Raw genomic sequence first — 13,504 nt, 5'->3', positions numbered from 1 at the left:
CTGGGTTATGTTTATGTTTGTTTACATATTTTTCTTATCTCCCTTCATAGTGTCTCTTCAGCATTGCCCTCCTCTAGTTGTGGCGTTTCCTGCTCTCAAATTTTCCATAGCTTTTGGACCAGCCAGACAAACTGAGTGGATTGCAGGTAGGGAGCAGGATTAGTTCAAAGAAAATGTTCTGGTCATTCCTTTGCAGCATACCACTTTCATAGGCTTACGGGGTAACAGTGTTTTATTAATAAGTCTGTAAAATTCATGTTTGGATTACTCTCCTTTCTCATAGACCTTCTGGTTTGTTTTTTTCAGTTGATTGGTGTTTTCCTCCCTTTTGAAACCTTTGCAAGTAGTTTAGGCCTTTAGACAAAGAGATGTCTTTCATAACATTCAGTTAATGTATTTAGTATTCTTATTTGAAGAGATGAATGTTTTTACAGTTAAATCAATACACCAGTAAGATCAGAGCTTAGTGAGGACTCTAAATGGCTGCAAAGATTTGGAAGTGGTTTTAATGAACACTCAGCAGGCAAGAAAATATGCTTTTATGTTCATTCAAAACAAAAATATACAAGCTGAGGAGAAAAAAGGCAGGCCATAGCCAACCTTATTAAATGAGAAGTGGCTATGAAATTATTTATTTCATCTAACTTAAATAAGGGCACTTATTAGTTTTCCATATGAAGCACAAGAGAAGTTTTCGGTGTGTTTATGAAACGTTTTGATGATCTGGTGTTATGACCTGGTTTTATAAAGAATTACACAGAGCCTGGTTTTAATTAAATAAATATATATATATATTTTTTTTTAATTTTTTTTTTTTTAATTTTTCCCTCAGGGGTAGACTGATTGCAAGCCATACCCATATCCTAGGAGCCTGAGTTCCCACTTTATTTGTATTAAAGTATATTTATTTCTCATATGCTATACAAGATTTCATATCTTCTATTTATAATAGAATTTAATATTATGCAAACTGTACTGTATTGTAATCATTGATAATACTTTGTAAACTTAGTTTTGTGAAGTGTCCAAAAACGATAAGAGAATTGTCTTCTTCTGAAATCCATTTCTAGAATCCAGTATTTTTGCAAGAGTTTCTTTCCACAGACCCTTTAGGAGTCTGTGTCTGGCAGAGATGTGTGCATGATGTGCTCTCCTGCATGTGGCATTCCATGATGTCCCAGGGCATTTAAATGATTCAATTGGCCTCATGCCCAGAAGGAAATGAGTTGAGATATGTGATGGAGTCTGTGCAGATGGACAGGTGGATGTGGAAAGGGGATACAAGGCTGGCTGGGTAAGGAAAGGACTGTGCAGTACATCAGACAGAGTTCAAGCCCTGTAATTTGAAAGGTGATTTCAAGTCCCCGCTCTGCTATACGCTGTGTGTGAACTTCAACAAATCACTTAGTCCCTGTGTGCTTCAGTTCTCTATCTGTAAAATGGATATAATAGCATTTACCTACCCATGGGGTTATTGTGAGGACAGCTTCATTAAAGGTGTGAGCAACTTAGAAACCTTTCTACTAGATGCACATAAGAAGAATAGCACAAAGCTGGGGTCACCTCTCAACTCAGCAAAACAACCACACAAGCATTTCATCTTTATTTCTTTTTTGCCCAGCAAAAATTTGAAGCTTTTGAACAAAAATGAACACAGAAACATGGAAAATAAATTCTTAATCTGTTCTCAGAAAGATAATTTCCAGACCAGTTTGCAAAAGCCTGAACAAGGACTCTCATATGTTTCCTCAGCCGTTAGTGGAGTCTGTCATTGGGCTCATGACTGTCTTCCAGCATCCTCCAAACTTCCCTTTGTGGCTTCAGAAGTCAGAACAAAACCAGGTAATCACCATTATGGAAAAAGCATACCTTTTACAATGAGGCTTTTCTGTGACATAACTACAGGGCAAACAATAAGGAAGTCATACTACACTGTTCAAATGCAGTTTTCTGTCTCTCTGTAATTTAAGAACAGTGGGGAAAGGATCAACTGCTACTTTTTCCTCTAAAATCAGGATGACTTTTTAGACTTGCTTTAACTTCTGGTCAGTTATGATTAAAAAAATAATGTTGGGTGGCAAAATCAAGATGGTATTTGGAAAATAAGCTAGAGCTTTAAGAGAGATGGGTTCAAGCCATTCTGTAAGAATCTAGAAAAATAGTCAGGGCTAAATTCATCAAACTTTGGATTCTCAAAATTCTTGCTTAGCTAAACCCTGAATACAGAAACACCTGACATCCCATGTGCAAAAGTTTCTAGCAGTGATTTTCTCTAGGGACCCTGAGATGTTTAAAACATTGTGTAGGATGGAGATGTTTGCTACATTCCCTGAGTATTCACAAACAAGCTAGTCTTCATGAAAGGAAGATGCAGACTCTTTAGCAGTATCTGTTGTGATAGAACAAGAGAAATGGTTTCAAATGAAAAGAGGGAAATTTTAGGTTGGACATAATGAAGTTTTTTACAATGAGAGTGGTGAGTCGTGGGCAAAGGTTGCTCAGAGAGATGGAAGCCCCATCCTTAGAAACATTCAAGGTCAGACTGGACCAGGCTCTGAGCAGCTTGATGGAGCTGTAGGTGTCCCTGTTCACTGCAGAGGAGTTGGACCAAGTGACCTTTAAAGGTCCCTTCCAACTGAAATTATTCTATGAGTCTATGATTTAGTAGACTGGACTTTTCAATCTTTTATTGTTTTTGCTAATCTTAAGAGAAGTTGTTCTCTCATTGTTGAGGCTGTTCTGTTCAAGATCCCTAAAAATAAAATACAAATGCATGTGTAAGGAGGAGAACATATTCTAGGATTCACTGCTCTTACAGTGGCCATAACTCAACCCTTTGAAATGTGTTAAGGTTTCAGACTTAACAACCACAGTTAAGAATCTGGACGAAATTTCAAAAGGCTGAACCAAAGTATTGAAAAAGCTGTGAAACATTGCTTTTCATCCCACAGTAAAATATGTTAGTGTTTCCTTGTGTATTTTAATGTCTCCTTGTGTCAGATACACAAGCCAGTCTGACTATATCAAATACTACTAAGGTGAATTTTAAACTGCTTAATATCTTCTAAGTTTGGTGACAGGATTTTCCTATAATATATATAATATATTATAAGATTTTCCTATAATGGCAAAAGAGAATTGCAATCATTTGGAAGCTGCAAACTGTTTCTTTAGCAAAAGACTGGATGCCGAATTTAACTGGTTGTGCTTCTCTAGAAAAAAATAGCACACTCATTAAAACATCAAAACTCTAGGTTCCAAGATATCTGCTTTTTTGAATTACAGCATGTGTAGAATATGAGAGTTGATAATATTTCACCCTGATTATACTTTTGTAACCACCATTTATAATTTGCAGGCAATCTGTGGGGGACAGGAAAGCTCTGCGTATTATTGATTTACATTGTTGAGATCAATGTTATAAGCATATTCACATTTGTAAAATAGATGGAATGGCTTTATTCTTCTCGCTGAAGTCCTAAATCAATGTGGAGCTTGTTTTCTTCTTTGTTTCTTTCTCGCTTTTTATTACAAAAATTGAAAAACTCAAAATAAAATATTAAAATATGCATATTGCCTAGTCTGCCATTGCCTCAGCTGTACTGTGAGTAAGGACTACCATACAGGTATTTCATTTCAGCAATGTATTTATAATTGTGTCCTCTGTAGGAAAATATCCCAGAGTGTTTTATGACAAATCATAAAATATTACAAAGACAATAACTGAAGTGGGGGAGGGAATGTTACGTAGGGAAGCAAGGATTTCACTTTGTTATGCAGCAAATTAAATATCAGACGCAAAGGTTTCATATGGCAGCTGCAATACCCCTGAGTGCTCTTGTGCACTGCAGAACATGGAGACAAGTGCTTATATAGCATGGACACAAGCCAGACAGCCATGACTGTAATAAGCATGGAGAGCTTTTTTTTTGGCATTAATTTTTCCCTTTCAGAATACAACCATTTTAATATTGTGGACACCTTCAGTTTGTTCTCCTATCTTATATTTTATTAGCAGCAACAAGAGCACATTATCTGTGTACGGTACCATGTTGCACTTCAACTAAGAGCTTTGTTTTGTCCTCAGAAGGTCCCACTCAGACAACTATGAGGGTGCAGATGTTTAAACCCTAGCTGGGTTTGGATAGTCATGTTCTCTATACACTGCACTGATGAACACTGTTCTCATGTTAGATGTGTTGGCTTTCAAGTACTTTGATTTTTAATAGGTTTTTAAGATTTAATTGGAAGGTCTTCTGCGTAATTACAGATCTGGTTGCAAGGGATAGGACTCCAGAACTTTTCTTGACTTCCTGTGTCCTCACTGATAGGGTTTGTCATATTTGAGGAACTCCTAAGGCTATTCTGAATGTTTTGAAAATGAGAGTAAGATGGTTTATCCGCACAGTTGTTTTATTTTTTTTTTCTTTTTTTCCTCTCATCTCCTCCCTTTTCTCCTAATTTTTAGCATGCAACTGGACAGAAAATTGGCCTAAATATATGATATTAGTCTCATTACAACATATGTTTATAAGACAGGCAGTAATCATACACAGAGGAGAGATTTACATATCTTTGGTCTTTCTTTATTGTGCAGCATTTTGAAAAGAATGTGGAGTCATTGTTCTCTCTCCTTTTTACTAAGGTTCCACTAAAGAGTCGAGAGATTCAGAAGATTCTTTCTCTCTTTGATTGTAAGGAGTTTGTTTAGAACTCAGCAATAAATATCAGATGCTTAATTTATTCTTTCCAGTACTGAGTCATTGAATTTATCATCTTGTGTGTGTGCCTTACACTTTGAGTAGTAATCCTCCTCCCTGAAATTCTGTCCTCAGGGACAAAATTGTTGCGCAACCTAAGATGTTCTGTCCTTATCTCCTCTCTTTCATCTTCTATGCCAGTTTTTCTAAATTTTATCATGACTGTTTAGGAATTCTAATTGTTAAACTTGAATTCTTACGTACTGCTAAGATTCTCCATACAAGAGTGAATTTCACTGGATTCCTTGCAATACAGGTGTTGGTTCCTTATAATTATTTCCTAAAGCAGTTTCATCTGTGCATCTCTCTGAAAGGCTTACCTGGCCGACTGTCATTTTATTTGGAATTCTGGGACAGCTCTGAGCTCACTTTAAAGCTGTGTCAATCTTCAGGTAGTGTTATTTCTTGATCCTCTTTTATATGAAACTGATTCCCTTTGATACCTATCTGGCATTTTTTTTATATAGTTTTATTTTCTTTTGGTGTCATTTTCTGGTAAAAAAAAAAAATGTTTAGTGTTCTATGCATCTTTTTTCTCACTATAGTACTCTTTTCAGCCCTTAAAACATTTTTTCTTTTATTATGCATATTATAGAAACAATGTCAGATACAATTTCAGCCTACACTTTCTTTTCCTTATCACTGGTACTCCTATATACCATTTTGTGTGTGTTTTTGCTCCTTAACTCTTGAATGTTCTTTGAAGTTAGAAATATTTATTGTAGTATTTTCTGCCAGATGTCATGGTGGGCAGTAACATCTAGGTCATATTTTAATATCGAGAAACAATTTTCATTTTTCTTCTGTGTTTTATTTGTTCACTTCTTCATTCTATTTCCTTTTACTCTATGCTTATGTGACTTTTCTAAAGCTCCAGTTTAATGTCCTCACTTAGAAATCTTCCTCATTTAAGATAAACAAAAATAATGGGGCTGGTTTTGATCTAGCAACTTGATCGTGTCTGGCTTCCTGCCAAATCTCATTGATTCCTTTTTAGCTTTTCTTTCCTTACTACATTGTGTGCAAATTCTTCTTACAAACCTTCATCATACTTGAGTTGTTCCTTCCTCTTCAGAATTCATGTCAAATGAACTGAGAACTGTGATAACTAACTACTTTCACATCTACGTTGTTTGGTTTTGATGGACATTTGGTTAAACCTCTTTCAGATCATAGTTTTTTTCTGCCAATTTTTTCCTTCGTTATCTTTATTTCTGTATTACAGCTGTTTCTCTGTAATGTTAGATGTCATCTAGCATACATCTCAGATGTAAACCGTTTTCCCACACAACTTAGAATATTCTCTTTAAAATTCTTAAGATTTCTACAACACTCTGATATCTTCAGAACATAACACTTATGTGTTTGTTCCAAGGCAACTACATCAGGGCTGAATCATCATAAGACTTCTCATGTCAGTTTAAAAAAAAAAAAAAAAGGCTGAAAAAATGTAGCCTAGAATCTTGAAAACTTCGTAGAATCATAGAATCAGAAGGTTGGAAAGGACCTACAAGATCAACTAGTCCGTTCATCCTCCTATCACCATTACTATCCACTAAGCTACTAAACCATATCTTGTAGCACCTCATCAACTCTCTAGTCTTATACATTCAGTGCATGTTTAAATGTCCAGTCATGTAGGGTTGAGGATGTGTATTAAACTCCTTATGTCTTATGTTCTGGTAACTGAAATCTTTTGCGTGTTGATATCCAGATGAAACTGTATTTCTTATACATTACATAAGGAATATGCTATTGAATAGGACTTCTAAATTCTGCCATAAGATCTCTGATCAGCATTGATACACATTCTAGGAAGAATACTCTTGAAAATACTGGCTAACAAATGGTGAATTTGTATGTGTTAACAGAGAGTCTTCAATGGCAGTTTAGCAATCTGGCAGGTAAGGTCTTCTAGCAAGTAATTCTAAATAAGCAGCATATTTTGCAGGGACTGTATGACATCTTCTCTAGGATGCAGTTGTTCTTCTAGTATGTTTCTGTTGCAACTTTAACAACAAGTATGCCAAGAGGAAGAACAACATTTGCAGAGAGTTTTAATAGATTATACAAGGTTTAGGTATGTATCTGCGTCCTCTGCACGTTGACCCCTAGGAAACTGGAGATTTACTTAACCTCTTGCCTTATGTGAAACTTTCCAAACACAGTTGAGAATAAAGCAGGTTATTGTGTAAAAAAGTCTTGTATTTCTTCATTATAAAGTCTGTTTAAGAGATTACAAATTCTGAAACAAAAATGCTTCACTTCAAAAAATCTCTGTGGGAGACTAATAGAGAATAAAGAACACTGTGAGAAGGAAAATGAAGGCAAATTTAAATTTGTCTGTCATCCTAATTAAAAGCAGGTTGTAAAATAATCTAGGAAAGAATTATCATTAAAATTTACTTGAAAAGTAAAAAGGCTGCTGATGAATCAAAAAGGAAAATACTGTATGCATATATCACCTGTATTTTCCTTTTGAGGTGAAATTATATTCTATTAAGACCAACACGAAAGCATGCATTCGTTTCTAAGTCTCAAGGTTAATAAGCATTTCAACCATCAAATATTTGTATTGCCACATTTCTATTTTATATATTAACAACTCTTGATTTCACTGATGAATTGATGTAAGTTTTCAATAGGTAGCAGTTACAGGAATTATGAATCTACGTGATCTACTGGAAGGCGTCCCTGCCCATGGTAGGAGGATAGGAATTGTATGGTCTTTAAGGTCGCTTCCCATCCAAACCATTCTATGACTCTGTGAAATAAGCAACACTGTCAAGTTACCAGTTAAATCTTACCTTGAAAGGTATTCCAGTATTAAAATACTGGGGAAAAAAATTAGATGCTTTGGAGTAATTGCTGTTGGAATCTATGCATGCTACTTTCAGTCTAAATGTATTGAAAAGCAACAGGTGCTTACTTTTTTTTTTTTTTTGAGATGTGACTGACTGCTGATGGCAGTGTGCCAGTACATGGAGATAACTCAAACAGCTTTCCACTTCATTCTCTTATGGCAATAGACTCTACCCCCATCCTATCCATTTTGTATTATATATGTATATCAGGAAAGGAGGGTATGGTTAGTCTAAGAAGAAGTAACCACTCAGGCTGCAGTCAATCCTGAGTCATCACTTGTCTTCATTAGTAATAGCATGAATAGAATCATAGAATTATTAAGGTTGGGAAGAAGCACTAGGATCCTCTAGTCCAATCATCACCCCACCCCATCATGCCCACTAAGCCATGTCCCTAAGTGCCACATTATTCTTTTCTTGAACACCTCCAGGGATGGTGACTCCACCCCTTCCCTGGGCAGCCTGTACCAATACCTTACCACTCTTTTTGAGAATAATTTTTTCCTATGTTGCTGCTTGCTATGCTCATGGTCTCATTTAATTCAAAACAGCAACTATCAGGGTATAAATAGAGTGAGGAGAAAGAACAGATCTTAACTGTGATTGAGGAGTTCGAGGAACTAAAGATGACAGATCCTAGAGAGTCAGCATTTATGATGTGGGTGGGGAAGAGGTGGGAATGATAAGAGGTTCATCTAACTTGCAGAGAAGATAGTTGGATCATTCTTTTGGCTTTGTATGGGAAACAGAAGAAAAACAACAAGCCCAGTAATTCAAGTGTTGTTGCTGTAGTAATATGCTTGAGGAAGCAACCTAATAGACACTTTTGAAATTTGCTGTAGGATACATTCTGTCTATATTGACCCATAGAAATCTAGCTGAAAAAATCCAGACATGCCCTAGTCAGTGATTTCACATAATTGTTTCTTGCATGATTTGGTTATAGCTCGCCATTCATCCATGCACATCATCAAAGGGAGGTAAGAAAGTAGAGCAGACACGCATACAGTTCTCAGGGAACTCACTCCTTGTATGTTTGTAGCACGAGTAGGATGCATTGCTGTCACCTTGTTCCCCTCTCATCCCTTGTTTATGTGTTCTCACTGCTGGATGGATGCTACTCACTAGCCTGCCTTCTAACCCTCTTGATTCATTTAGAGATTTCTACCCATTGACAGTGATTTCCCTCTTTTCTATGGAGTCACTTTTATTGCACCCTTTATCCTAGTCAACCCCTCCATTTTTTTTACAGTCTTTCTCATATTTTCTCGATTTCATTTTTTTCCTATTGATTGACATCCTCTTTTCCCTCCAACTAATCTTGTTTCAATTTTTTCCTTTGCTGTGAAAAAGACATTGCCAAAATGTCACCTCTAATCTTGTTTCCCGTTTCTAGCATGTAATTTATTAATCCTCTCTCTCCCTTTTTTCCCTTTTACTGAGCAGCCTACATGCTAATACAGCTCAAGTTTTATTTTCAGATTGTCAAATAAATAATTTCACAAGTCTTAAGTGTAGGAGAAAAATAAAAATGAGCTTTGAAATAATGATCACCCCTGTCTTTCCACCACAGCACTTGAGTTTAGATGTATACAAATCACTTTATTCAGGGATGGTATAGCTGTCCCATATAAGTTTAAATTAATTATTGGATAGGGTATTTAAGGAACTAAGGTGAAAAGCCAGCCTTTATCTGATTGGTAGGAACTACTAAATAAGACCTTCATCTTACTATAATTCTACTCTCCTAAAAAATAATAAAGCAGTCTTAAATCTGTAATGTTACTGGGTGGTTTTTTGGAGTTTTTTGGGGTTTTTTTGTTTGTTTTGTTTGTTTTTATGTCACCTTAGTTTTAGTAATACTTTTTTAGTTTTGAGTTGCATTGGTAAGTTCTTAGCCTTTTCCTAGTAATTGCAAACATTTTCACCGACTCCATAAGTCAAAAGGAAGGAGAAAATCATCGGTTCTTTTGGAGCAGAGATGAAAGAACATGAAATGTAAGCAGTGTTTTTTCTTTGTGCCAGGCTTGCTTTAATGTAAAATATTATTTTTACTGAGAAATGTTTTACCATTGCTATGTTTAATGGAAAAGAGTCATTACTCCCCAGTTTAACAACCATACTGTCTTTGCAGATCCTCAGATACTGCTTATGCCTCTCTCATTTTTTGACATCTGTTATGACTTTTAATCTTTTTATCAGACATGCTAACTTTGCTATGGAGCAAGAAGTATGTAGAGTACATGCACTGTGACATTTTTCAAGTTAGTAACCTAGTGTATGCTTCTGTTACTGCACAGTGATTTCTTACAGTATTGCACCAATCTGGTAGCATAAATGCAAGCAGAACCAATACTTAATATCATTTTCAATAGCAAATTTATGTCTATAAGAGCACATTCTAACATCTAAGCACTAGCCATCCCTACGTTTGTTTCCATGTCTGAGAGTCCTTCATATGGACTCTCAGTGTGCAGATCAAGCCTCCTCAGTGTACTGTCCGCAATGTGTGTGTTACCCCAGAGTGTAGTAAAGAGACAGGCAGGCAGAATAGCAGCTCTGTGGCCAGAGATCGATGTCACCCTGTGCTCTAGGATTATCTCTGCTAAAGCTTTTCATGGAGTTCAGCAGTCTGTCAAGATTAGCTGTTTTGTAAACCCAGGTTGTGTTAGTTTCCTTGAAATGCATGCGTTTAGAAAGCAATTGGTTTAAATATGACTGTATCGCTAAGGCAATTAAGCCGCTAAAGACATTTAGTACTTGTTCCTGTCCAGCTTTTGCAGAAGTGCTGGTATCTTTGATGGGCAGCGCAGCAGCTGCAATAGCCATAGATACCGAAGATTACTAACCCAGGTTTCTAACTCTAGTATTTTAAGTATTTTAAAAATGTAAAAGAGATTTCTTGGTTGCTGATTAACTCTTGGAACTTCTTGAAATGTGCATACATGGTCCTTTGCATGCAGATGTGAGCTTCCTATGCCTTCGCTTAGGACAGTCTGTGCAGCTTCAGTAAGCACAGTGTCAGGTGAGCTTCTAAGTTTGAGAAAGTGTTTACTGCCTCAGGTGTGATGCTGCACTGGTGTGCCTGTGTTACAGTCTTGCCAGTATGGACAAATCAAGCTCCTATCTGCGAGGAAGTAACTGTATAGATCCAGTCTCTCGCCACCAGTTACACTCTTTGGAGTGCATCCACAAATAATTTTTGACACTGGAGAGTGTTTCTTGGGAAGAAACTTCAGTATCAGTATACTGCCCTGATCTAAGGAGATAGACTGGCTAGTCAGCCTGAGAAGCAGTTTTTCCCATCTAGTCTAGAGTAGTTGTTGCTTTGAAGACTGAGTATCTAGGATTGGGATTAGAGGGACAATAGGTTAACTTTGTGTCTCCTAAGAGAGTGCCTGAAAGATTAGGTTTGCACATTCTGGAACAGGACTTCTTCAGCTCAGGTTGTTTAAGCTGTATTACCATACTTACCTTATTATATTTATATGAGCTGTAAAACAGCAATAAACTGGGGAAGCAAAAGTGAGCTAGTATTTCACTTACATTAGTGCTCTGCTTATAATAGTTGCTAGTTCTTTACATTGACTTAGTGATCACATTTCCTACAAAACGAAACAGCTTCAGCAGGAGCCACGCAGAGGTACTGTGGTGCTCTGGTCAGTGTGTCGAAGAGGAAGAGAAGCAGGGGAAGAATCATGTTCTGTGTAGGACCTGATGTAGCAGACATGGTCTTAAAGTGATGCCTCCCTTGGTTTTATGCATGAGACATGAGATACCTACCTGTACATCACAACACATTGAGATGCAATCTGTGTGCCAGAGAGCAGTATTTAGGCATTCTAAAAAAGAGTCAACTTTCTTGTTAAGGACTTGTTGTAAACCTAACTATTTTGATTGATTTGATTGATATTCACCTTCCTGATGAATGTGAGTTTTAGTTTATCATTTTGTGGTTAATGTCTTTTGTAACTCTGCTCCAGGTCTTTGACAAGGTTTCAGTTCAGGCCAAATTTCATTTGAGAGACTTCCAAGAAACAGAGACAGTTCTCCACATTTGATCTCTTAGCTCCCTTTGCCATTCCAGACTAGAGGGACCCCGAGTGCCCTGCTCAGCACTGTGGTTTGCACTAATAGCCAGTCACTCAGGAAGTACATACTGATTATTTAAGTAAGTAAGTCTTTCTGCTTTCATAAAATAATTTGTTTTGTTTTTCATCCCACTTGCAGATGCACTGTAATATTTTTTCAAACAGATTCTGAAGTATGTGTAGAGGTAATGCTAAGTTACAGCTTGAAGAACTGATTGAGCACCTGGTGGGAAGGCAGGGCCAACTCAGGGGAGCTCAGGTGTATGCAGTGCACCTGAGTGACTGGAAGGGGTGGGGCCAGGATCTACCACTTCCCAGACCTCATTTAAGGGTTGGCAGTGGATGCAAACGTATCTTACTGGACACTCCTGCCTACAGAAGCCTTCCAAAGGTAAGCAGTCTTTTTTTCCTTTGTTTCTACGTCCATGGCTGCTGCATTTGGGCTTGTTCTCAGTTGCTGCAGCCTAGGATTGTGTCACTTCTCCACTATTGATATACTTTTCATTGCATTATATCATTACTACATTACATTAGGGTACTAGGAAATGAGAGCAGATAATAGACATTTGAAATGTTGAAATACAAGCAGTCAGAGACTTGTGGGCACTATGCTATGGATGTTTGGGCTTTGGGAATGGTAAGAGTAAGGAAGCCTGCTACTTAAAGGGAATAAAAATTCTCCGGTGTCAGACAACTAAAAATGAGAAACGTCACAACCTAGTATATTTGCCTGTTGCATTAATGACATCTGCAAATAACTAAGCATTTAAATGCCCATCACCAATATCTGTTACTACTGTGCAAATGTGACTATTTTCTCTGCCAGTGTTTGCCAGTCAACCATGAGTTTCACTCATATTCCATATGGATGCATATTTTTTCTTTGTTTTCCTTTGACATTAATGCGCTGGCAGAGATTTCGAAGTAGTAAAGCAAGGAAATTAACTTACATTTGCTGGCTTGCTAAAGTAAATTAGCTACACTTCTGACTTTCTGTGGTTTTACTCTGAATGGGAGAAGCAATAAAAATGAAATAAGGCTAATCACGGTTGTTCCATGGTTTTCTCTGTGGTGTGTTAAGAGGAGAAGAACCCATAACAAAAAACCCATGAGTTCATATCTGCTTAAAACAGGTCTCTAATTAGCTTCTATAATCGATCTGCCTGCTCTAGCAGGTGAACCAGATAATTATCTTGTTTATACTCTAGGTGAGTCACAAAATGCTAGATAGCTTTCTCCATATCTTTAAAAGATAATGCATTGTAACAAGTGTTCCCAATATGAATGAACTGCTGCCATAACCCGTACCATCTGTTTCACACACAGCAATGTGAGATCTCATTTTATTCTTTGTTACAAAAAGCTGCAGACATCAAAGAGCTGTCCCTTTGACCACTGTCTGAATCAAAAGATTTTACCTAGACAAATCCTTACTTCCCACTATGATTCTAATGCTGTAGCATTATCAAATGTTTCTTGGTATGAAGAGGAGGAATCCAGTCACAAGCCCTATTCTAAGGGCCAAATCTTGTCACTGTGCACTTCCCACAGGTCTTTTGAGTAGCACAGAAACTCCAAGCTCACTGGTTAATTAGGGGTTAGTTACTTAAGGTGTTAGGCTTTGCAGACAGGCTGTGGTGCACTATACTTCTTTTACTCAGTATGATGTCACTATCTGTCACCTTCCAGAAGGCAAAGTTGGTTAATTGCATGGTTAGAAATAACTGACGTAGTACTATCCCTGTATGTTTAGTTCTTCGTAGGAAGTTCCAGCATGTCACACACACTC

General features: G+C 37.1%; 1 long non-coding RNA gene across 1 annotated transcript in view; it reads left to right on the top strand.

The window, feature by feature from the left end:
• LOC104913041 (uncharacterized) overlaps positions 1–13,504 on the top strand; it is a 68,360-nt gene that overhangs the window by 36,476 nt on the left and 18,380 nt on the right. The window contains exon 3 of the long non-coding RNA XR_004161208.2: positions 51–146. This is a non-coding gene — a long non-coding RNA (uncharacterized LOC104913041). The remainder of the gene's footprint in view (positions 1–50; positions 147–13,504) is intronic.

The sequence above is a fragment of the Meleagris gallopavo genome, chromosome 13 (genome assembly GCF_905368555.1).
Source record: "Meleagris gallopavo chromosome 13, MGAL_WU_HG_1.1, whole genome shotgun sequence".
In the NCBI taxonomy this organism is placed as follows: Eukaryota; Metazoa; Chordata; class Aves; order Galliformes; family Phasianidae; genus Meleagris; species Meleagris gallopavo.
The sequence above is the reverse complement of the archived record's forward strand: the minus strand, read 5'-3'. Positions and strand labels throughout refer to the sequence as shown.